Source organism: Nannospalax galili, unplaced genomic scaffold (assembly GCF_000622305.1).
Source record: "Nannospalax galili isolate Female #2095 unplaced genomic scaffold, S.galili_v1.0 scaffold1154, whole genome shotgun sequence".
Classification (NCBI taxonomy): Eukaryota; Metazoa; Chordata; class Mammalia; order Rodentia; family Spalacidae; genus Nannospalax; species Nannospalax galili.
In genome coordinates this window covers 987,161-1,010,787 of record NW_008335437.1, presented here as the reverse complement: position 1 = coordinate 1,010,787, position 23,627 = coordinate 987,161, and the positions used below count along the sequence as shown (strand labels likewise).

Here is a 23,627-nt window from a genome sequence, read left to right as displayed (position 1 = left end):
GGGAGGGAGGGCGGGCAGGAGAAAACCGGAATACTGGTATCTACACTGTGCAGGCTGAAATCAAATGTCTACGGTCAGATTCAGCCATGGCTCTGACTAGGACTCACCTCCTACCCCCTGGGGGCTGAGGTAAAGGAAGTAACTAGAGAATTTTAGTGTTTTGCCTTACAGCCCCAGGTGTCAGTTATAATCCTAATTTGTTGGCAAGTCACAATGCCATATTCTATAAATCAGTTAAGGCCCACATGTATCCAAAGGCCTCAAAAGACTGACTCTGGTGATAGCAGTTAAGATGGCTGGGAAAGGACCAATTTGGAATCAGATGCTCCTGAAATTCATTCATACGGACTATTGCCCTCAGAGGAAATAACACTATACTTAAACTTGGTTTACAGCATGAAGATATGGACTTGTCCATTGCTGAAGTGAGGGCTTCTGTCCTGCTTCTAAGTAACATAGCAGTCCCTGTTACTGAGACATCCTAGACCCTCCAAATCCTCGGGGAACTGGCAGGGTCTTCAGTGTGACTATCATTACTGTCGCTCAGTGTACACTCATCTGTGTGGCTGCCCTGCCATGCTCACCTCATTCCCCCCCCCCACCGTCAGTTTGCCTCTTCTTTACAAACAGCAGGAAGTTGAAGACTCAGAAGTTCTCTTGACCCCTTTCTCTAGCCATGACCTGCTCTAGAATTGCTCACTCTCTCCCTCTTGAGACAGGGTCTCATGTAGCCCAGGCTGGCCTCAAAATCACTATATAACTGAGCCTGGCCTTTGACTCCTGATCCAACTGCCTCCACATCCCAAGTGCTATAATTATAGACATACACTGCCACTCTGGGCCAAGTACAGTATTTCTACAATGTGGGTTTTTATTTTTTTTTTGGTCTTTTTGAGACAGGGTCTCCCTATGGCCCCAGCTAGCCTGGAACTCACTACATAGACCAGACAGGCCTTTAACTCACAGAGATCTGCCTGCCTGTGCCTCCCAAGTGCTGGGACTACAAGCGTGCGCCACCATACCCAACTCTGCAATGTGTTTTAAAAACTACCTGATGCAGAATCTTCTGCACCTAATATTAAAGATGCAGTTCCTAATCTCTGCGGATGGATCGATGGATGGATGAATGATCGTTTCTGATCAAGGCCCAGAAGTCTGCTTTTTTCCCATGATCCCCTGATGACTATATAATGTTTGGAGCAGTCCTTCCTACCGGTTTAGAGCAAGTTGATAACACCTCGGAGTTTGGTTTATTCAGAAAAACGAAAGGTTGCAGCTGAATCAGACAGTGCCTAGGAAATAGCTGATACACAGAATTTCAAATGCAGACTCTTGTTGTCTCACTGAAGTATTATAACAGCCCAGTGGAGTGGGAATTAGCCCTCTTCTAAAGATGAAGACATTTAGATTCAGCAAGGTTGGGTGGTCTGTGAAAGGTCATGCAGCAGAGTAGAAATGTAACCTCAATTTAATAATTGACTCAAATTAATAATTCCTAAAACAGTGGGGGAGCAGGAGAGATCAGTGGTTAAGAGCCACACTGTTCTTGCAAAGGACCCAGGTTTGATTCCCAGCACCTACATGGCAGCTAAGAACTGTTCCAAGGGATCTGATGCCTTCTTCTGGTACCAGGTACACACATGGTGCACATACATATATGCAGACAGACACTCATACACATAAAATAAAAATAAATCTTCTAAAAAAGACCCACGGGGGAATGAATTCAGAATCAAAATGAGCCAAGCAACCTGGAGGATAGCAAGGGGGCACCCCACACTGGCAGGTGTCTGTTGACTGTGCTGACCATGTGCTGTTGGCATCTGCCCAGGACTGGGGAGGATAGGGAGGATGGCTGAGACTCACAGTGGTGCCTCTGTGCACATTCCCCAAGCTTTTGTTGTTCTTAATTTGTCACTTCTTGGGCATGATGTCAGCCAGGCTGTCCCTTTCCTAACAATGGATTCTGGACAGATGGGGGAGGGGTGCCCATGTGAAGCAAAGCCATAGAACAAAGCTTTCTTTCAGTGACTGAGAAATTTGGGGTTCCCCCAAACACTGGAGGATGGAGGACCTCTGGTTTTCTCAGGAGTCTGTTGGGGTTCCTCCTTGTGAGAGCCCACAAGCTGAGGATGGAATCTGGCCCTGTGTTCAAAAGAGGCTGAAACCACAACTCCATCTTGGGAAAATAACCTCAGCAGGCTGTGAGCTTCTGGCATCTGCTCAAGCCCAGTTTAAACTATTCACCTCACAGAGAAAGGAAGAGGGGCCTTTATAAAAGAGATCTCGAAGCTACTGTGATGGGGTGTGGCGGTACACAGCTTCAATCCCAGCACTCAAGAAGCAGAGGCAGGAGGATTGCCTCAAGTTTCAGGCCAGTCTGGGCTGCAAAGCGAAACACTGACACTGGACAGAGAGAAGGCGGGGGAGAGAAAGGAGGGGAGGGAGGGGAGGGGAGGGGAGGGGAGGGCCTCCCGCTGCTCTCTCTGAGAGAGAGAGAGAGAGAGAGAGAGAGAGAGAGAGAGAGAGATATTGAAAAATTGAGATTCTACCAGAACTGCATCTATACCTGTGATGAGTGGGACAGGAGAAGAAAGTTTGAGATAGACATGAAGCCATTCAAAATGGCTCAGTGATGTGGCTGGAGAGATGGGGCAGAGGTTAAGAGCACTGACTGCTCTTGCAGAGGACCCAGGTTCAATTCTCAGCACCCATATGATGGCTAACAACCAGTTTCAGAGGATCTGACACCCTCTTCTGGCTTCTACAGGCATTGCATGACGTGGGTGCACTTACACATAAGCAAGACACTCATACAAATAAATAAGAATTTTAAAACCCTCCAAACACCAAAATGCTCAGTAAGAGATTTTATTTAAGTATTTAACAAAATGTAAGAAGCTCACATTTAGCAAAAATGAAATAAGGTAAAATGAAAAGTACCTTTAAAAGTTTGAATGTAATTTTATTTGTATATATATTTACATGGGAAAAAAGTCCAAAAGATTGAACTCCAGCAGTAGTCAACTATATAGGAACTTAGGTGATTTATCTTTTAATTAACTTCATTTAAATATAACCACCTTTGATAAAATGTATCCATTTTTATTGTACTTTTCAGTGCATTTTGACAAATGGGCAGTCATGAAGTCACTGCTAAAACTGTCCTTTGAAGTTCCATACAAACTACCCCTCCCCCATGTAGGGACCTGGCCTTTGCCAATCTGCTTTCTGTCACCATAGCTTTACCCATAAAACTATTTCCATAAGGGAGTCATTTATTACTTTGAGTAGCTCACTTCTTGAACTCAGTGTAATATGTACACGTTTTGTCTTATATGCTCTGTCAGCAATTTGCTCTTTTTATGGCTGAGTAGTATTCCATTGTATGGATATGCTGCAGTGTGGCTTATTCATTCTCCTATTGATGGCATCTGGGTTCTTCCCAAGTCTGGTTATTATGAATAAAGCTGCTGTGAGCATGTAATTATACAAGCCTTTGTGTGGCTATGTTTGCATTTCTCTAAGGTAAATAGGGCTGACTTTTTTTCTGCTTTATTTGGTTTTTAATATTTCCTCAGTAAACCCATGTAGCAACAATGATAACAAATGTCAGCATGGGGAAAACCCGTGCCATTGTCTCATTGTTTTAGAAAACTACCCTAAATTGGCAAAGAAAGCCTCAATCAATATATATTAGTCATGGCTGCCTTGATTCCAGACAGCACATCCAACTTCTTCCCTTGAAATGTAGAGGTGATTAAAGAAGTTTTTTTCCTTAAGTGCTTGGTAGGAATTCACAGCCACTGAATTAGGAAAATGGGAGACAACCATTCATCCTGTCCAGAGGAATAACTAGTCTAACTCTTACAGGCAATACAGCAGCTTCCAAAATGTCAGGACCCTGCCAACAATCTACTTGGCTTTTATAAATTTACGTTAAAGCTTTCACAGAGCCCAGTGATGTATAAGTAGGTGTCATTTGTAGAGAAAATTTCTTGGGAGCTACTGAAATCCTCCCAAATTGGACACTATTCATTCATTACATGATAGTTAAGAGAGATTAGATTAGGTCTTCATATCTGACACAAAACAGCATCCAGAGTTCATACACAAGAAAGCATGGTATAAAGTGGTCTGAATATTCCTTTAACTTTTATATCTGCAGATTCTGTACCCTTCAGTTCAACAATTATGGCTTGTGGTGGCACACGCCTTTAATCTCAGCACTCGGGAGGCAGAGGCAGGTGGATCTCTGTGAGTTCAAGGCCAGCCTGGTCTCCATGGTGAATCCAGGACAGCTGGGGCTACAGGGATACCCTGTCTCAAAAATTCAAAAAAAAAGGAAAAATGTGTCTATACCAAACGTATTGAATATTTGCTTTTTATTCCCCAAGCTCCACAGTCTAACAACTATTTACACAGCATTTACATATTACTAGGTATTGTGAACAGTTAGAGATAAAGAGAAGACAGGAGGTTTATGTAAATCCTGTGCCATTCTTTATAAAGCCCTTGAGTTTCTGCAAGGTTGGGTGTCTGAGGGAGGGTCTGGAACCCATCCCCCGCAGACACCAAGGGTCACCTGTATTTGTCCTTCTCTGCATTTATGTATGTGAAATATCTGTGAACAAATTCATGGGGAAGTTGTAGTTGTTCCTTCTGGAAAGGGAACCTTCAGAACTGTGGAACAAAGAGATTTTTTTTTTTTTTTTTTGCTTTTTGAGACAAGGTCTCCCTGTAGCCCCAGCTGTCATGGATTCACTATAGAGACCAGGCTGGCCTTGAACTCACAGAGATCTGCCTGCCTCTGCCTCAAGTGCTGGGATTAAAGGCCACCACGCCACCACACCGGCCCAAAGGGAATGTTTTCACTCTAGATGCATTGATAGACTCTCAACTTTCTTTTATCATGCACATCTGTTTGTGTGTTAGATAATTTTATTTATCTCACCTCAGAGGAAGGGAGTGCTTCTGTTTCACCCACTTTCCCTGGCATCTGTACAGAGTTCACAAGCCTCTGAGCTGGTCATGCCCAAACCACCTCTGCCACAGCTGGCCTTCCATAACTGGAAGCTGTGGTCATTGCCATTTGCGTAAGCACAGCCACGTTGACCCACAGTGTGGCTGCCAGTTTCGAATGAGGGGAATTATTTGTATTCCACAGGCATCTCTGATTGTGGCCTTGACCAACCCTGAAATATCTTTCAACAACAAATCACCAGCAGCCAACCCCGTGACCTTTGGAAAATGAATTTGCTTGCCGTTGGGCCGCCTGGTTCTCTTGCCCAAGTAAAATGTCAATTAGATCACTGCTGAATATCGCTTTGTCTACTTAAGCATATTCGGCTCACAAACCCGTAAATGGTAAATGTTTCCTCCCTTTTTTTTTTCTAAAAAAATAAGACACCACACCCAAGTTCAGAGTACATCTCTGGCTCTGTGTGGTCCTGAAAAAACTCACTGCATTGACTTAGTAGGAAAATGCACATACTGAGCCATCAGGCAAATTCAACTTCGCAGCAGTGAGGACAAGCTCATGCTGTGTCTCCTGCTCTGTATTCCTGTCTCCTTCTCCCAAGCCACATCGTACCATAGCCAGACAGCAAAGTACCATCCAGCTTCTGCTTCTTTAGGAGGTATAGACAAAAGAGATATGAGAGAGGGGTGTGGTTGACTGATAGACTTTGAACACCACATGGTAAAATCTCAGTTGATGCTAATGAGCTTGTAGAGTTTTCTGTTCTCAAATTTTACGTCACAGGAATTGAAACAAGAGTTTTCTTTAAGCCAAGTATGCCTACCTCCATTCCCTTTCCTAATCTGCCTTTTCTCTTCTCTGCCTCATTTTAAACATCCTGAGTTCCTCCTCTGACCCTGTGTCAACTGCAGGCATGGTGTCCAGGCATGTGAAGACTAAACAGAGCCCAAAATCCCGACCGTGCTCTGCTGTAGAAATGGTACTGTCCTGGCCTCTCTCAGGGAGGCTGGTCTTTTCCATCTCCCTCTCCCACATCCACCAAGTCTTGCTGCTACTCCCTCTCTGTTTATGGTAAGGTGGGCTCATCTCTGCCCTCCCTACAAAGACACCCTGACTCTTGTGCCAGGGGATCCTGTTTTGAGTGTTGAGGGGCTAACTTACACGGTGCCTTGGAGAATGGATGGCTTCCATCAGACGTCCTTGGACCCTCTGTTTATGTCTCAAGTCATCTTAAACAGAGACATCCCTGAACTTCTGTTTGGGTTCGTCGTGTCCTTGTTTTACTTTTTTTGCACCTTTCAAACAATTACCATGGCCTTGGGCAGCTGAGGTTGTAGCTCTGTGATAGAATTCCTGCCTCACATGCACAAAGACCTGGATTTGATCCCTAGAACTGTGAGGGGGAAAATATAGACTAGAAGTGTGAACACTTGCCTCACATGCATGGGGCCTTAGCTTTGATCCCCAGCATCATACCACACACGCACACACAACTGCATTCACCAGTAAAACTGAGATGTGGATGTGTAGATTTTCTTAGTTGGATTATTTTATTGTCACATAGAAGATGCATCTTCCTGGTAAGCTACCAATTCAAGACCCTTTTCTGGAATTAGTTCCATAATGCAATTAGATTTCCAAAATGATTTTCTTCCTTTGCCATTTTACTGCTGAAGTGGGTATTGGAAGTGGTTTTATGATAAGTGCCTTGGCAAGCACAGGGTTCCTTTACTGCAGCCAGCCCCTCTGCCTATTGCATTGTGGGGCTTGGAATTTACCTCTCTCTACTGAGTCATAGACTTAACAAGCTAGAAAGGGTTTTAAGAAATAAACCACATAGTCTAAATTTCTCCTTTTCAAAGTTGGAGATTAAATTTGCACAAGATCATTTGGACAGTCAGCAAGATCTGTGCCAACCCCTGGGTTCCTCTATTTCCCCATGTTAACTTGTTAAAGTGCCTAAATGATGACATAGGAGGCCAATGCCACTGAAAGGCACTTCTGTTGTTATTAACAGCCCCACAGAAATAAGGAGCCTGGACTGCTGTGCAGGGATATAGTAGGGAACTCCAGGGGCAGCCAGAAGAGCAACAGAGAGAGAGTCACGGCTTTTATTGGGGGTTTCTATTGAAATACTAGGGAGAGCAGGGAAGCAGCTCAGGACTGTATAGTATGGATAATTCTAGAGGGCACTGGAATCTGGGACACTGGAGCTGGCCCTAAGCATCTGATACCAGGCCCATGGCTGATTTGGGGCAGGGGAAATACTGGAAATACTGGCAGTTAGATGAAAGAGGTAGTTGTGAGTAGGCTCATGATTGGTTGTCTTATATATGAAAGGTGGGTTCACCCTCAACTATTTACTACCCCGGGAATTAACTAGATCTAGAAGGGGCAATCTCCCAGCCAACAAGCCTCTCCCTTGTAAAATGTCAAGCCATTCTAAAATACAGAAAATAAAAACAGTATTTTTATCCCTCTAAGTCCCTGGGACCCCTACTAAATTCCTACCCTCTGAGCCCCTTCCTTTTACCACATTGAAATCCAAATTAGAAAAGTCAGGTGCACCTGAATTCTATGGTATTTCAGACTGGAAGATACAATTTAGCATCACACACATTGGTATGTCATTTGTCGCTCTCCTCCACATAGTAGAGATTAACAATCCAGTTCTGATTTCTCTGTTGAATTGTATTAGTAATTCATCCTCTCTCTGAGCTTCACTTTCTTCTTCCTTTGGAAATAATGGGCTTGGAGCCAGCGATCTCTTAGGCTGCTTCCATTGTCCTGTGAGTCTACTGCTACATTCATCTATAGGGCTGGGATCTTACTGAGCAACGTTGAAGTTCACACTAGTGGAAGGTGAACTGTTTTCCTACACAGCTCTCCATATGACAAAATACCTGAACCAATTAACTCATACAGAGAAGACTTAACTTTGGCTGATGGTTCCAGAAGTTCCAGTCCAAGATCAAGTAGCACACCCATTACTTTAGGTGAGGGTAACACACCATGGCAGGACAGTGTGACAAAGCAAACTGCTTTCTTCATGAGCCAGGAAGCAAGAAAGATAGGAAAAGATCAGGGCCCCACAAGTCCCTTTGCGGGCATGCCCTCAGTGATCTAAGGATCACTCACTAGGTTCCAAACTCCTAATGGTTCCACCACCACCTAGTAGCATCAGCCAGGGGACCAGGCCTTTAACACATAGATCTTTGGGGGATGCTCATCCAAATCGCAGCAATGTCATGACATAAAGGCAGGCAGTCAAGTGGGCAAACATACAGGGAGGCAAGTAGGTAGACAGATGCTTCCCAAGAAACCTCTCTGTTGTAGTTGGATACAGACTCAGTAAATGAGTCCAAGGAAGATAACCCCTTAGGACAAGAAGGCATAGAAACCCCATCCCCATTTCATCTTCCTCACCTCTTCCCACTCTGACTCCCTCCCTCATCCCACCCCGAAACTAAAAAGGTCATCTCTTGCACACATGCACCTTCTGGCTTCCTAGAATATAAGGGACACATAAGATGACCAGTCCCGTCAGATCTCACACTAGCCAAACACAGAGACAGGATCTTCAGTCTCCCTGAAAAGTAGTTGTCAGAAACCTGCCATTCACTCAAGGTCTCTAAGTGCTCTGTCAAGCTTTAACTTGATTAAAATTGAAAACCACATTGCTTGAAAACCAAACGTGAAATCGAAATCTCTTTACTCAGTGCCCTTACATTCTGAAGCCCAGGCTTATAGATTATCCTCAGTTAATTTATGCCATCTTTGTGCCATACATTAATTTTGAATATATTTGTTGAAAATTTCCTGTAGCTTGCATTTATGGTTGTCAAAGGGGCTTTTATCTTGAAAAAAATGGTGCTGGTTTTAATTACAATTCTAAATAGCTTCATAACCATCGTGAACCCTGGATTTACATCATCTTTATGACAGCCACGCAATTCCCACTTTATTGATTTTGTCATTTGCTTCATTACAGTTAATGCAAACCCTTTGTACAGAGACAATTCTGGTGCAGCTCCCTTCTTGGAGGGTTAGTATAGAGCATCGGGACTGCAATAGACCCCATCCCCCACCCCTACTTCCACCACAATGCTGACCCAAGGAAAAAAGCAGGACAGGAAACATTTCCAAAGTGGCCATCCATCACAGGCAAAGGAAATGTTAGCTCTGATTAGCCAACCCTTTCCTCTGATCGGACACATTTAGACTTGTCTATTTTGAAGCCCTGGAGATGGTGTCACAAGTGGAGATACCCTAAGCCACATTTACCTTGTGTTTAGAGAAAGACACACAGCAGTGGCCACCCCTTACACATTTCACATGTCAATCTTTGCTCCCCGCCCAGCCAGGAATTTAGAAGTTTGTGTAGAGGTGACAGAGATGGACAGTGGCCTCTACTGAGACTAATCCAAGGATGCGAATGCCCAGTTTTGAAAGCATACGAACAACTCGGATGGAAATGGAAGCCTTAGGGATGAACTTGAAAAAGGAGATAGAATTGGGGAGTTTTAAGTATAAGAAGAAGTAGTACATCTGTTCAGAGCCATCATCCATGGGTTGCTGAAGGCCAGGAACAATCGAGGGAATGAAAAGCTGGTGGGTGCACAGTAGGGAGACCACTGAGGGGTGGGGCATGTGGACAGAGGCTGAGACACTGTGTAAGTGAAGTTTGCATAGGGGAGACAATGAGCATTTTTGATGTAGAAATGAGGATTTTCTTTTCTCAGGTTCCACTTGAAAGGGCCTTGTTTTTCCCCAATCAAGGTTAGTAATGAAAGCTTACCAAAGAGAGCTTTGGGAGCTTGCCAAAGAGAGCAGTGCAGGTCTACAGGCCTCCAGGCGTGGGGCAATCCCATCTCAGGTGGGCTCATGTGAGGGTGGAGAATGTGACAACTCTTCTCTACCAGAGCACCAGAACTGTGGATCTGGATGTGGATCACTCAGCTTGTGGGTGTCACCAGGAGTGGTCTGTTCTGCAGTCTCATTTTCCAAGTACTTTGTTGGATGGGAGTCCAGCCTTGGCTTTATTGAGTGATATTAAAATTAGGAGTGTTCTTTCAAAGCCTTCGCTGTGACTCTCAGGAGGGAGAAATGCTACTCCTGAGATACAGCAGAGGTGGCCAGGAAGGGGACACTTTTCAAGGAAGGGAGCAGAAGGAGCTATAGAAGCCTGACCATTTTGCTCGAAACCCCACATGCATGCAAAAGCATGAAGCACTGTCTTATCCTCACTAAGAATCTGTGTACAAATCTCCATACGACAGAAGCCCCATGGGGGCTTCTGGTACTTGCCCAGGGAGCAGTATGGAAGACTCTAACACCACATTCATTTATACCCGCATTCTCTTCCAACCTACTGTTTAGGCCTTCAAGGCATTGGAGAACCCTCAGCGTAACTGTTCCAAACAGGAGGAAGCTCACACTTCCCTTCTCAACACACTGCATTAAAAATAAGATCGTGCTCCTGAGCTCTTCCTGGAGTGAAAAGGATGTGCTCAAGGGGCCTGGATTGAAAGTCAGCATCACTGAATATCATTTCCGCAGGGGACCCTAAACCATTCTCATGCCTTTATTTACTGAGGGACATTTTAGCCCAGAGAAGGGAGACCACAACCCAGCAAGGTAAAAGAGCCCTGTCATTGATTCTTTAGCAACTGCCTTTTTGTTGGCTAGTTTGGGTTTCGTTTTTGGGTTTTTTTTTTCCCATTAAACCTTATCATTTTAGATGAAAACTACTTCTGGGTGCTGGAGAGATGCTCAGTGGTTAAGAGCACTGGCTGCTCTTGCAGAAGACCTGGATTCGGTTCCCAGCACCCACATGGTGGCTAACAACAATTTGAAATTCCAGTTCCAATGGATCCAACGCTCCCTTCTGACTTCCATGGGCATTGTGTGACACAAGTGCACATATATACATGCAGGCAATACACTCATGCATATAAAACTAATAAATAATTTTTTAAAAAACTACTTCTGGGACTATACCCTCCCAAGCAATACCGTCATATCTTCAGTTCTCAAGCCTTATTTCCCTTTTCCAGAAACCCTCTCTAGTCCTGACATGGCATGGTCAGTTAAGCAATAATGGCTACAGGGGGAAGCTCTGGTCATAGCCCCATGTAGAACTGGCCTCCACTGGATTGAGGGTGCCTGGGGAGGAACTGTCTTATGGTGCATTTTAGGTTCCAACCCTGTCCCTTCTTTGTTTCTCTGACCACTTTCTTCTATTTCAAAATTGAAAAAATTTTTACTCAGCTCAGTGACACTAATGCCCCAGAGTCCTGGGGAAAATCAGAGACAGACTCAGGGAAAGGATTCATCCCTTCAAGCCATCCCTTCCTCCCCCAGACCCAAGGCTAGGCGGGGAAGTATTCTGGACACCAGTGCTTCTTGCTCTGCCTCATAGTAAGCCTCACCAGTTCCATCTTCCCAGAGAAGGAAAGCAAAGAGACAGTCTGTAAGAAGGGGAAAAAGAAGAACTGGCTTCTGAAATGCAAATGCAATCTGCTGAGTTATCTGTGCTGGCCAGGGATGGAGGGATGGAGCGGGGAGGCAGCCATGTGGAAAGCACACAGTAGTAGCTGGTCCTCCACACTTTATATTAGACTTGGGAGTCTAGCAGACAATCTTCTGCCCTCCCTTCAAGTTTCCCACCCCATTCTCTCTGTGAAAACTGATACTGTTCTTTCCTGAATGCAGAATGACCGGCAGTGTCCCCAGAGCAAGCTAGGAAGAAAGCAGTTTAAAATTTGCTATAAATAATCCTCCAAAGTAGGCAGATTAAATCCCCCCATATGTCTCTTCCCTGTTATGATCTTTGTGTGACAGCATATTTCTTGTCATACCCAGACAGAAAGGGTTTGCTATCTCATTGCACCTGGAGAAAGACCTGCCCCAGGCACCCCCTTCATGGAACATTATCACAGGGAAATGACCCTTGCAGCATGGTGTTCTAACATCAACTCCTCCTTGGAGGAGGAGTGGAAAGAGTGTGTCCCCTCCCCACCTCTTCCCACCCCCAAGGTCAAATTCATATAAACATAGAATTCAACATTTCTTTCAATCTTTATTTTATTTTTAGTTATATACATACATGGGACGGGGCAGTATGTGCACATCAGTGTAGGTACCCAAAGAGGTGAGTGGTATCAGATCCCCCAGAAGTTGGATTTATAGGCAGTTGTGAGTTGCCTGACTTGGATGTGGGGACCCCAATACAGGTCCTCTGCAAGAGCACTATGCCCTCTTAACTGCTGAGCCATCTCTTTAACCCTCTCAGTGATTTTAAAATAGGAAAAAGGAGTGCCTAAAATGTATTACATGCCTAACACATGGAATATTAGGTTATAAATTAACCAATCAAGAGTGTGCAACTCAGTGGCATTTAGTGCATTCACAATATTGTACAACCATTACCTCTCTCTAGTTCCCAAAGGACCCTGTATCATTAAGCACTCACTTTCCATTCATTCCCTTGTTCTCCCCCAGCTTCTGGCATATGCTAATCTGTTTTCTGTTCCTTTGGATTCCCTTATTCTAGGTATTTCATATCAATGGAATCAAACAGTACAGTTCTCCATGCCTGTCTTCTTTTGTAGATTGTCTTCAGAGTTCATCTATGTTTTAACATGTTCCAGTACCTCATTCCTGTTTAAAATGACTGAAATACTCCATGGTGGATATACCAGTTTGTTTATCCATCAAGTCATTGATGGAAATTCAGGTTGTTTCTGCCTTTTGGGTATTGTGGGTAATGCTGCAACGAACATTTGTGCACAGGTTTTTGATTGAACACCTGTTTTCCATCCTTTTGGCTGAGGATGGAATTGCTGGGTCAGGCCATAATTCTATGTTTGCTCTTTAGAAAACCACCAGATTGTTTCCCATAGCAGCTGCACCATTTTACATTCTCAGTGGCACTGTAGATGGATTCCAGTGTATCCACATCCTTACCAAGCACTGTGACTTCCCCATCTCCTTGAACACAGTGATCTTGGTCCTGTAAGATAGTATCTCATGTGACCCTGTGACCCCCCCCTAAAATTTTATACCAGGCAACCTCACATGTGCCAGCCACTGTGGAGCAGGTAGGACAGATGCTGTTACCAATGAATCCAGATATTCTTTATTCCTTAAAAGTAATAGTAAATAAAGAAGCTGGCCTTTTCCTACAGTGTTTCAATTCTGCACATTAGCTTGATTGAATGTAGTTATCAGCGAGGCCCATGTTGCTGAGTTTTGACGCCACTTTTTCTGCAGTTAATTATGGAAGCCCTGATATCCCCTTTACAATGAGCTTACAAGACATAACTTAATTGGCTTCTGCTGTCAGAAAGATAACTTTGAGTGATCCCTTGCTAATGGTCACTGACCCCCAGTATCCTACTACATCCGATGTGTTTAGAACTGCTCAGTTATTTCAGTACCTGTGACTTATACACCTTTGAAGACAAATGGGTACCACCCCTGGCAGAGGACATGCCCAGGAAATACTGATCAAAATCTTTGCAATTTACAACTTGCCTAGAGGAGAAAAAAGAAAAAACCATTTCTCTGAATGTGTTCTGTTCCCACTCAAGAAAGTGCTAAGCTTTTCTGGGCTGGTTGGAAGGCCATTGCCCATTGGGTTCCAGCAGGTGGCCTAACCTGGAATTGTAGCCTTTCCTCCTAGTAAAGGCACCTGTCCTGAGCTTCATCAATTAGAAATAAAACAGTCTGCTTCCCCCAGTAAACCTAAATGGACTCCTGGGGTCTAATTGGAGGGTATATGGGGGAAAGAGAGGAGGTGCTGTGGAGGGCTTCCTTAGAAATAAAACAGTCTGCTTCCCCCAGTAAACCTAAATGGACTCCTGGGGCTCTAATTGAAGGGTATATGGGGGAAAGAGAGGAGGTGCTGTGGAGGGCTTCTGCCCCTTCTACCATCTTTTGGATAGCAATGCTTATAGGCCAATGAAAGTAACTAGGTCCCAGTGATAAATGCCAAGACCAGATCCTGACTTTCCCCATCAGCCTCCTCTTAGCTTTCGGTAATGTAAGTTATGTCCCAGCTTCCCCTATCTTTCTTTGTACTTTGAAAGTTTAGAAAAGTGGACTGGCATTGATAGGTAAGCCCCAGGCTCCTGGATCAGAAAGGCAATATTGAGTTTCCTGGGTACTGCTGTGTAACCTCTCTGAGTCTCACTTTAGCTCTGTGCTCGCAGCTAGTCCTGTTGCTGTGAAATGTTTAAATGAAGAGATAACTGAAGGGAGTTATGTTCATTTTGCCTGAGTTTGTACAAGATTTGGTGGAGGATATGTGCTTTGAGGATGGCCTTCATGGATGTTTCCCAAACAGAGGCAAGGACCAGCATAAGTTAAGCACAGAAATGCAAAGGTGTGCAATGCACTCATACTGCAGAGGGGTTGGGAGGGCAGTGCCATGCTAAGGATTGCTGAAGTTTCCAGGTTAGCAGAGGAAGCATTTCTAGTCTTTGAGAGTATGGACACACCTGGATTCAAAACCAAGTTCAGAGATATTACCCTCAATACTTCACCACCTTCTTCTGTAAAATAGGGATTGTCGTGCTGTGTTTAAGATGCTCAGCTCACTACTAGTTGACACTTAAATGAATAAAGGCTCTTTGCCATTATTATGATTATGGGCAGTACAATTTTTGCAACATGGGTCACAGGGACTCACTAGAAGTTTGTGTACAGACTAAAGAATGTTAAGATTAAGAAAGTATATACCAAGGCTAGAGAGATGGTTCAGTGGTTAAGAGCGGGTATTGCTCTTACAGAAGACCCAAGTTTGATTACCAGCACCCACATTGGGCAGCTCACAACTGCCTGTGACTACAGCTCCTGAGGATAGAAAGACCTCTAGTGTCTGAAAGTACTAACATTCACTTGCACATACCCCAGAATAGACAGACACACACATACATACACACATACATACACACACGCACAAACACAAAATTTAAAATAATAGAATAAATCTAAAAAAGAATGGGGCTGGAGAGATGGCTCAGCAGTTAAAAGCACTGACTGCTCTTGCAGAGGACCCGGGTTCGATTCCCAGCACCCACATGGCAGCTATGAACTGTTCTTAACTCCAGTTCCAGGGGAATCCGAAGCCCTCTTCTGACCTCCGTGGCATTGCACAACATGGGTGCACTCACATACATGCAGGCAATACACTCCTACACACACACACACACATACACACACACACACTAATAAATAAAATATATTTTAAAAAGAAAGATTATATGCCATATGGTATGGCATTTGACTGCTTTGGGTGCTCAATACATTACTCAATCGATTATTCATTGGAAGCAGCCATCAATAAGTGAGGTTAAACTTTGCAATCATTTTCCCTCAGTGCTCTTCCCCAACAGGATTCTAAGTATGTCCCCGTATTGGCATCATTCTCTGGGAAAGGCAAAAATGTGTATTTTCTTTGATGTAAGTTTTTAGTGTCTTCTCAAATTTCAGTCTCCTAGCAGCTGGAGAGGAAAGAAGAACGCACACGTCTGAACTGTTGCCCCTCAGTCCAGAAAGAATATATTGAATATCTCAAGTAATAGATTCTTTGGTCTGGGATGGAGAAGAAGGGATAAAAGGATATGCTGAAATCACAGGGACATCTGAGTAAAATGAACAGGATTTTTTTTTTCTTAAGAATCTCATAAGAAATCAATCTCGGGACATGTAACTTCAGAGTCAAAAGAGATCTTAGTGATTATGCCAAAAAATGAATTCCTTTATTTAATATTCGTTTTAAAGCAAATAAAATTAAGCAAAGCCAGAAACACATTTCCTGAGTGCAGACATTTCATTACTTTAATTCGCAAAATGGCCTTTTGTGCTGAACTCTGCTATCTCCATTTTATAGATGAAGAAACTGAGAATTGAGGGCACAGCTATGAATCACTTAGTTTTCATGAGCCCTTGTCTTCCATTTAAAAAAAAAAGAGAGAGAGAGGTTATGGGGCTGGAGAGATGGTTCAGTGGTTAAGAGCATTAACTGCTCTTGCAGAGGACCTGAATTCAATTCTCAGCACCCACATGGCAGCTAACAATCATCTGTAACTCCAGTTCCAGGGGATCCGATGCCCTCTTCCACCCTCCATGGGCGCTGTACAGAATGGGTGCACTTACATGCATGCAGGCAATACACTCATGCACATAAAAAAATAAAATAAAAACAAATGGGTAGCAAGCATAGAGAACCTCCAAAGAGTTTGTTAATGTGGGTTGGGAAATGTGAATATATTCAGAGAAAGTGCAGTTAGATTTCTAGACCAGCGATCCATGTGATTTCTTTTTAATTTTTATTTTATGTGTATGAGTGTATTGCCTGCATGTATGTGAGTGCACCTGTGTCATGCAGTGCAGCGGAGGTCAGAAGGGGGCGTCGGATTCCCCTGGAACTGGAATCAAGGACGGTTCATAGCCGCCATATGGGTGCTGGGAATCGAACCCAGGCCCTCTGCAATCGCAGTCAGTGCTCTTAACCGCTGAGCCATCTCTCCAGCACCCCATGTGATTTTTTTCAAAAAAAAGGAAAACAAGGATCTTTGAGGGTCTGAGGTGGTGGCACAGACTATATTGCCAGGCTGCAGTGATCTGTGACTTCAACCCAGAGTGGTAATGCCTGTGATCCTAGATGACGATGAAACCAACATCTCGCCTGGGCACCCACCTGGCATCCAGAAATACCTCTGGTCTGGCTTCAGCCCATCGGCTGTGTTACCTGGCTGCAATTGTTCCTCTTTATCCAATATTAAATTTTCTGAAACCCCCACGGAGGTGAAAGAAGTCTGAGTACTTCACTACAGTTTGTGCCGGTTGATTTAGAAAAAGGAGTAAAAGCAGAGATGCGGGAGAGAACTTTTCATGCCCATTAACAAAAGTGCATTTCATCTTCCTGGTTTCTCACTCCTTCCTCCCTCCTGTGCCTTTGCTGAGGAGGAACCACAGATGGTTATCTTTCAGGAGTGTAACTAGGGAAACCACAGACCTGCCCCAATCACTATGGAGACAGCCATTTATTTGCCCAGCTTCTGAGTATTCATGACATCAACAAGGCCAGTGAGCAAAACACTGATACTTCTCACAAAGACAGTTTAATTTCCAATGAGGAAGGTTGGGTGTGCACAACAGACAATTCAACTACTTTCAGGGCCCCACCAGCCTAGTTGTCCTGTCTGCATTTGCAGGAAAGAAAAAAAAAACCCTACATTTTGCATAATATGCCCTGAGGAACCTTTTAGAGCCAATGTAACCAAAAGTAAGTTTATGAGTCCATGGGCATGTTACATGTTAGAAACGTGAGAGAGAGAATGATACTCTGAAAATTAATCCTTCTCATGGACCAACAGGGTGAATAGAGATCACAGTTTGCCTGGAGCTGAGTTTTCCCATAATGGTAAAGGAGCTAGAGAGATGGCTTGGTAAGGTTAAGAGCACTGGCTGCTCTGCAGAGGACCTGAGTGGGTTCCCAACACCCACAAGGCAGCTAACAACCCCAGTTCCAAGGAATTCAGTGCCCTCTTCTGGCCTCTGTGGGTATTGCACGTCATGGGTGCACTTACATGTATGCAGGCAAAACACCCATACACATAAAATAAAAATAAATGAGTCCAAAAAAATAAATAAGAACAAGACAGGTAAAGTTCCAGGCAAACTGGTGACTTGATCAGCCTTTGATTCTAATATAAAGATGACTACAGGTTTTGAAGCCAGCCTTAAAGCATGTGCCTTAAAACATTTTGCAAGTAGTAGCCAAGCTTTTTTGGTCCCTTCCTCTAAAAGTTGCTGGAAATCAAAGGAAAGTCTCTTGTGAATACTGGATGTTTTAGATTGGTATGCTTTCTGTTTGTTTTATTTCTGTTTTTTTATTTGTCTAGAAATGCTAGAAATTTGTTTGAAAATCCAGTTTGATTTGCCCAAATGAAATGAGCACACTGCTTTTCCCCTTGCTTATCCTCCGTACTAAAGTTGTCTGTCGGCAGGGATTCTCCACTTGCAGTTTTCAGCACAAACCCATTTGCCAAATGCCCAACAGACAAGAAAGTCATAAACACAGAACTAAGGATATTGGTATTTCCCAGCGATGTGTGAACTCCCTTCATTCTCCAAGGTCGGGTGTGCCTCTTTGTTGCTAATCCATCACCAGTGTTTGTGTTGTTGCAGAGCTTGCTTCCAGGAGCATCACCTAAGTGGATGTAGATATTCTCCTACTGAGAAGTTACATATGTTGAATAGCAATATGATATATACTAAATAAGAGGTACCACACTAGCTGTGTGGCAAAGCATGCTTAACGATGCTTGTTAAAGTAGATTTCTGTTCAGTTTTCAACTATGTTCTAAGCAGGCTATTATGATCAGAACTCTTAATTAACCCAACTCAGTCCTTTCCTTACAAAGTAGAGTTGGTTGATTGAAATCTTTGAAATGATGTCAATCAATTCTCTAAATAATTCTGTCAGTATAGTCACATTAAATGCCAGCAGTCCATTATCACTTTGCCTATTTTGTAAGATACATTTTCATTGACATGTACACACGAGTGGACTATGTATATGGGAAAAACAGGCATAAAGTTGTCAGTTCTATAGATACGCTTCTTTGCAGATGCTTAAATAATTCATGGATCGGTAAACATATCTATATGCATGTATTCCCAGACTGGTAGACACTTGTATTAAATGTGCAGAATAATAGAATCTCCTCCTTTTGTTCACGTGCGGTGTCATTTTAATGTAGTATTACAGTAGCTCTTTAATGATGAAAAGTACTGACAATTCATTAGCAGATTGTGGCTTAGATCAAGTGTTTGATTTGCCTACAAAATGTGACCAGCACTCAATTATATGAAGTGTATGCATTTCTTTGAACATAATTTTTTCCTTTTGCCAGTTAAAATAACCTTGAGCTTTATTATTTTTTGAAAGAACGCAGCCAGCAGCAGACAAATGTTTCTATAATTTGTTCTTCAATGATGGTTTTTTTTAAAAAAATAAAATGTTAAACCATCATTTAAGAAAAACATTTTGAAGTGCTACTAGATTCCTGTTCCCATTTAAAGGACAGGAAAGTAGTCCTGAAAGGACAGACAGCATACCATGGCTCCTCCTATCCGTTCCCTAACCTTGGTTTATGAAAGCACAGATACCCCAGATTTTCTCTTTCAGTTGCAATATTCTGTTTCTCTTCAGTATGAAAAAAAAAAAAAGTACACTTTGAAGATACATGTGAATGAGCTTATATATTTTATCAAAACCAAATTTAAATTAGCTTAGGTTTTTAGAATTATCTTATACTATAATGATGATTGACATGCAAAAGCCGCAGGTAAGGTCCCTATGTTTCTGTTTTCAAAGGATGTCCTATGTTCATTCTGTATCCTGGGTACCTAATGCAGTGTGAACTTCTCTTAATATGCTGTGACTGTTCTGGGCTTATTAATTGTTAGATTCTGTAGCCACAGACATGTTTGGGTTTCTGCTAAGGCTTCCCTTGTGAGTTTCTTACAGAGGTCTTTCATGGAATTTGCACATTTGTGTTGCTAGTTTTGTTCAGAATATAGCAAATGTTTGAGCTCCAGTGGATTCTGAGTCTTGGCTCCTTCTCCCACCTCTCCCACTTCACACAATCCCTGCTGCTGCGATTTGGGGCCCCTGGAGTGACACTGCCTTCAGGCTAAGTCTAACCATCCATCTGACAAGATGTGGGATGCCCCCCACCCCCCAGAATGAGAGGAGCCGAGAACAACTGGACGGATAATCCCTGGCATGCAGACCTTGCATGTAGACAACTAGTGAATTTTCCTTTTCTTCCAGATAGCCAAAGCCTATGTCTAGAAATTTCTGTTTCTCAGATATTTTCACATGGAGATTCACATGCATCATTGAAGTCTTGAAATTTCATTACTCTTTTTTTCTTACTTTTGTGGTTGAAGTTGCAAGGTGGATTGGTCTTAATATTGTAGTCAGGTTTGTTTGTTTGGTTTTTTTAAAATCCACTCCCTTTTAAGGATTTACATGTGCTTTGTAAATTTTTTTGAACCATGAAAATGTTCCTCTCCTGCTCCAATTATAAAATTTGAAATTGTAATCCAAAGAGACCAACTGTGATGACAGGATGAGGAATTTTCACCAAAGTGCTATCTCCTTGTTGGCTGCGTGAGTTTACTACAAGTCCTCACTCACTCACCCTGACTTTCCTTTCTGACTTGTTTGTATTCTCAGAATATAAAAACACACTAGTCAGAACACTGTTCTCAGGGAGTCTGCATTTAGCTCTTGTCTGAGGATTTCTTTTTCAATGGACTGTGGTGTCATTTTAGCAGTCATATTGTTTGTTGAAATCCAAGCTTCCCAGGGAAATTAGAGGGGCTAATTTAATATCATGAAATATTTGAGGGCTTCTCGGCTTATTCAGAGACCGAGAGGATTTTATGTAAGGTAGAGGATGATAAGTTAGCTCCAACAAAAGAGAGTCAGCTTCCCTTCTCCGTCCACGGCCTTCCCAGACTTCCTAGGAAAGAATCCTGTCATATTTGTCTCTGGGCATCCCTACTATGGGTCGGGGTGGGGGCAGGGTGGGATCTGTGTCTCAGGTATCAGGGAGCCTGGGAGGTAATGAGTCCTGTATAGATTTAGAGGGAACTAATGCTAAGGCTTTCTACATTGTCACTCCAAGACCCACAGGATGGCCGTCAGGGCTGTGTGGCTTAGGACTTGGTGTTTTCTTCCAGATAGTTTGGTCCCAACACTGACATACTTTAAGTAGGATTTATTTTGCAACCATGAGTGACCCTATGTGAATTACCTGACACTGTATTAGAGACAGGGCTAGTTATTTGGTGCCATAAAGAGACAAGGTTTAACAGCAGGGAGAAATATACTTCTTATCACCAAGGAGGAATAGGAGCAGAGCCAGGGATCCTCAGCTTCTGAATTTCTCTGCTCACATTTCCAAAGTTCTTTTTGCTTGTGCCCCCTGAGGGATGAAGTGCTTGGAATGGTGTGTGAGATGGGCTTTTTTCATTTGTTTTTAGGAGGGTATTTGATTTAGTCCTTTCAAAGGCATGATACAGACCTTTGACCTGAAAGCTTAAGATACATACTGGCAGTCTCCAGCATACTAAGTCAAATGTTTTGGCCTCCGCTCGCTTGGGAAGGTTCTCTATGTGTTTATTAGCCCTCCGTTCCAACAGCATCCAAGAAGTGCTACGCTTGCATTTATTTTGCTTCGCCTGTCCTGTGCTTCAGGACTTTTATGTCTCTGAGTTGTTATTTTGGAAAGAAAGAAATCTGGGACCGGCAAGATGGCTCAGCAGGTCAAAGATCCTTCTCACCAAGCCTGATGACCTGAGTTTGAGCCCTGGAACCCACATAGTAGGAGGAGAGAACAGACTGACTCCCTTAAGTTGTTCTCTGACCTCCACATGCATCCTCCCCGAGAATAAATAAATAAATGTAAAAGAAAAAACATGTCTGAACCAGGCACCTATTCGTTTTGTTTGGAAGACCTAGAGTGTTTTTGTGAAACCTCAGAAATGATTGTAAACTGTTAATTAAGCTTTTTGTGAATACTCAGGAGCTCAGCACCACAAAGCTACCCTGGCTGGGATGTGGAGGGACTGCTGTTGTTTCCATTTGCCTGATGAACCCCCGCAGGCAGCTCACCCTCATAGACTTCATAACGGATGGCACATCTTGAGCCTGGCCCTTTGACTAGAGAGGCTGGGATACAGTTCCTGTTTGGTTTACTTGTGGTTAGAATGAAAGGACTCCATCTCAGTTATAATCAGTGTCTTCTAGGAAAGCACACTTGAGCATAAATATTTTAAATTTTGATACATTTCATATGTGCTAAAATAAGCTATGAAATACCCCCATGGAGATGCTTACATTACAGCTTGGTTTTCCCAGTTGTGAATAAACAACCAGGTGTCAACTTGTGCCACCCACTGAAAATACTTAAACATCACATAATTAATAATGTATCATCAGACCTCTCTGATTTTGCCTTCAATGATCAGGGTCCTCTCTAAGTCTCATCCGTACTATCTCCTGACCGGGGCCGCAGCACCCTGATGGAATGACAGGTAGCAGATACTGAAAACCTCTTTTCTCATCTCCCCTTCCAACCCTTCCAGTTCTTTCTGCCATTTTGTTGTGTTTTCTTTCCTTGTTTTTCGGATTTCCTCTTTTCTTCTGCAAACTCCATTTTTCCCACAAAAACTTCGGTATATTTAAAATCTTCCCTCTTTGCTTTCTGGTGTCCTCAAAAAAATCAGGCTGAAAAATGCTTCGCAAATCAAGCCGCTAGTAATGTGCTAGTTTCACGAACCTCTAGATGCACACTCAAAGGCAGGTTTACCACAAATTCCATCTCTCCATACCCCAGACTTCCCAGTTCGATGACTTAGATACTTTTCTACTTAGGTGGATGGTGCATTTTTGCCGAATTCAGCATGTTCATTGAACAATTTCTTGGAGCCCAAAGCCAGCCCCCCTGCATTTCTGCTTGGTAAGATTTGGTGGCCTTGGCATGAGACAGAAGTTGTTGATTCATCGGCCTTTAAACTGATGATAAATCTAGGAGCTAGACAGCAGGGCTAGACTGTCCTAATAGAACCACTGCAGGAAAGCAGCGGCCCCAGCACAGATCCATGGAAAGCAACAAAATCCTGTTTAGAGGGGCTCCAAAAGGATTAGGGGCCATAGAACCCAGTGAGTCTGCATACACAGCATTAGCCAGAACTCAGAACACTAGGTGTAGAGCTGGTCACCCTCAAGGGTGCTTCTGCTTTCTGAGACCCATGACTTGTTTGTTTTCAGTTCTGAACATCATCATGCATTTAAAATCTTGTACCGTAAATGTCTGTCTGGGTGATGCGATTCCCCTAATGTTACGACAGGACCTGTCATAACATGGGAGCTCCATTCACATACATTTGCACAGTTCTACATTCATGTACTTATTCAATGATGATATTTTAGTTTTAATTCTATCTTTCTTTGATAAAAAATAAAATAAAGCCCTCCGCGAGCATTATCAAATGTCATTTTGACATGTCTTTTGTGCAGAATTCATTTGGGATATATTAATGCAAGTTACAAATAGGAAATTACACACATGAAAGGTCTCTTTTTTTTTCTGAGACAAAAGAAAAAAATGTAAGTGTCTATGGAAGAGTTTTAAGTATAGCCGTACTCTCAGCCTGCCCCGACCATGGTGTGCTCTGCAAAGTATAATAGATCATTGGTTGGTAATAGTCATTTTCTGTGTAGCGTTCTTTTCTGGTGTTGCTGTTTTAGGAATTAAATGGATTATATATAGTATTTTTAAGTTGGGTGGAATTGTGGTAAATATTCTGACTTGCTATTTATCAAATATACATATTTTGACTTAGGAAAAAAATGGTGTCTGTTTGTTATCCCTCAACTAAAATACCTCAGTCCTTAACTAGAATGTGTATTAGTCAAGGCATCTTTTAGAAAGACATTATTTTCATGCACTTAGTATAGAAAGGGAAATAAAACAGGAATCCTAAAATAGGTGCATTTAATTCTCCCCAATTTAAATGTAAGTGGTGCATCTTTTAGGCAATAATGATATTCCTT

At 42.9% G+C, this 23,627-nt stretch overlaps 1 protein-coding gene across 1 annotated transcript in view; it reads left to right on the top strand.

Annotated features, from left to right (window-relative positions):
• Slit3 (slit guidance ligand 3) overlaps positions 1 to 23,627 on the top strand; it is a gene marked incomplete in the record, with an annotated part of 641,662 nt that overhangs the window by 430,760 nt on the left and 187,275 nt on the right.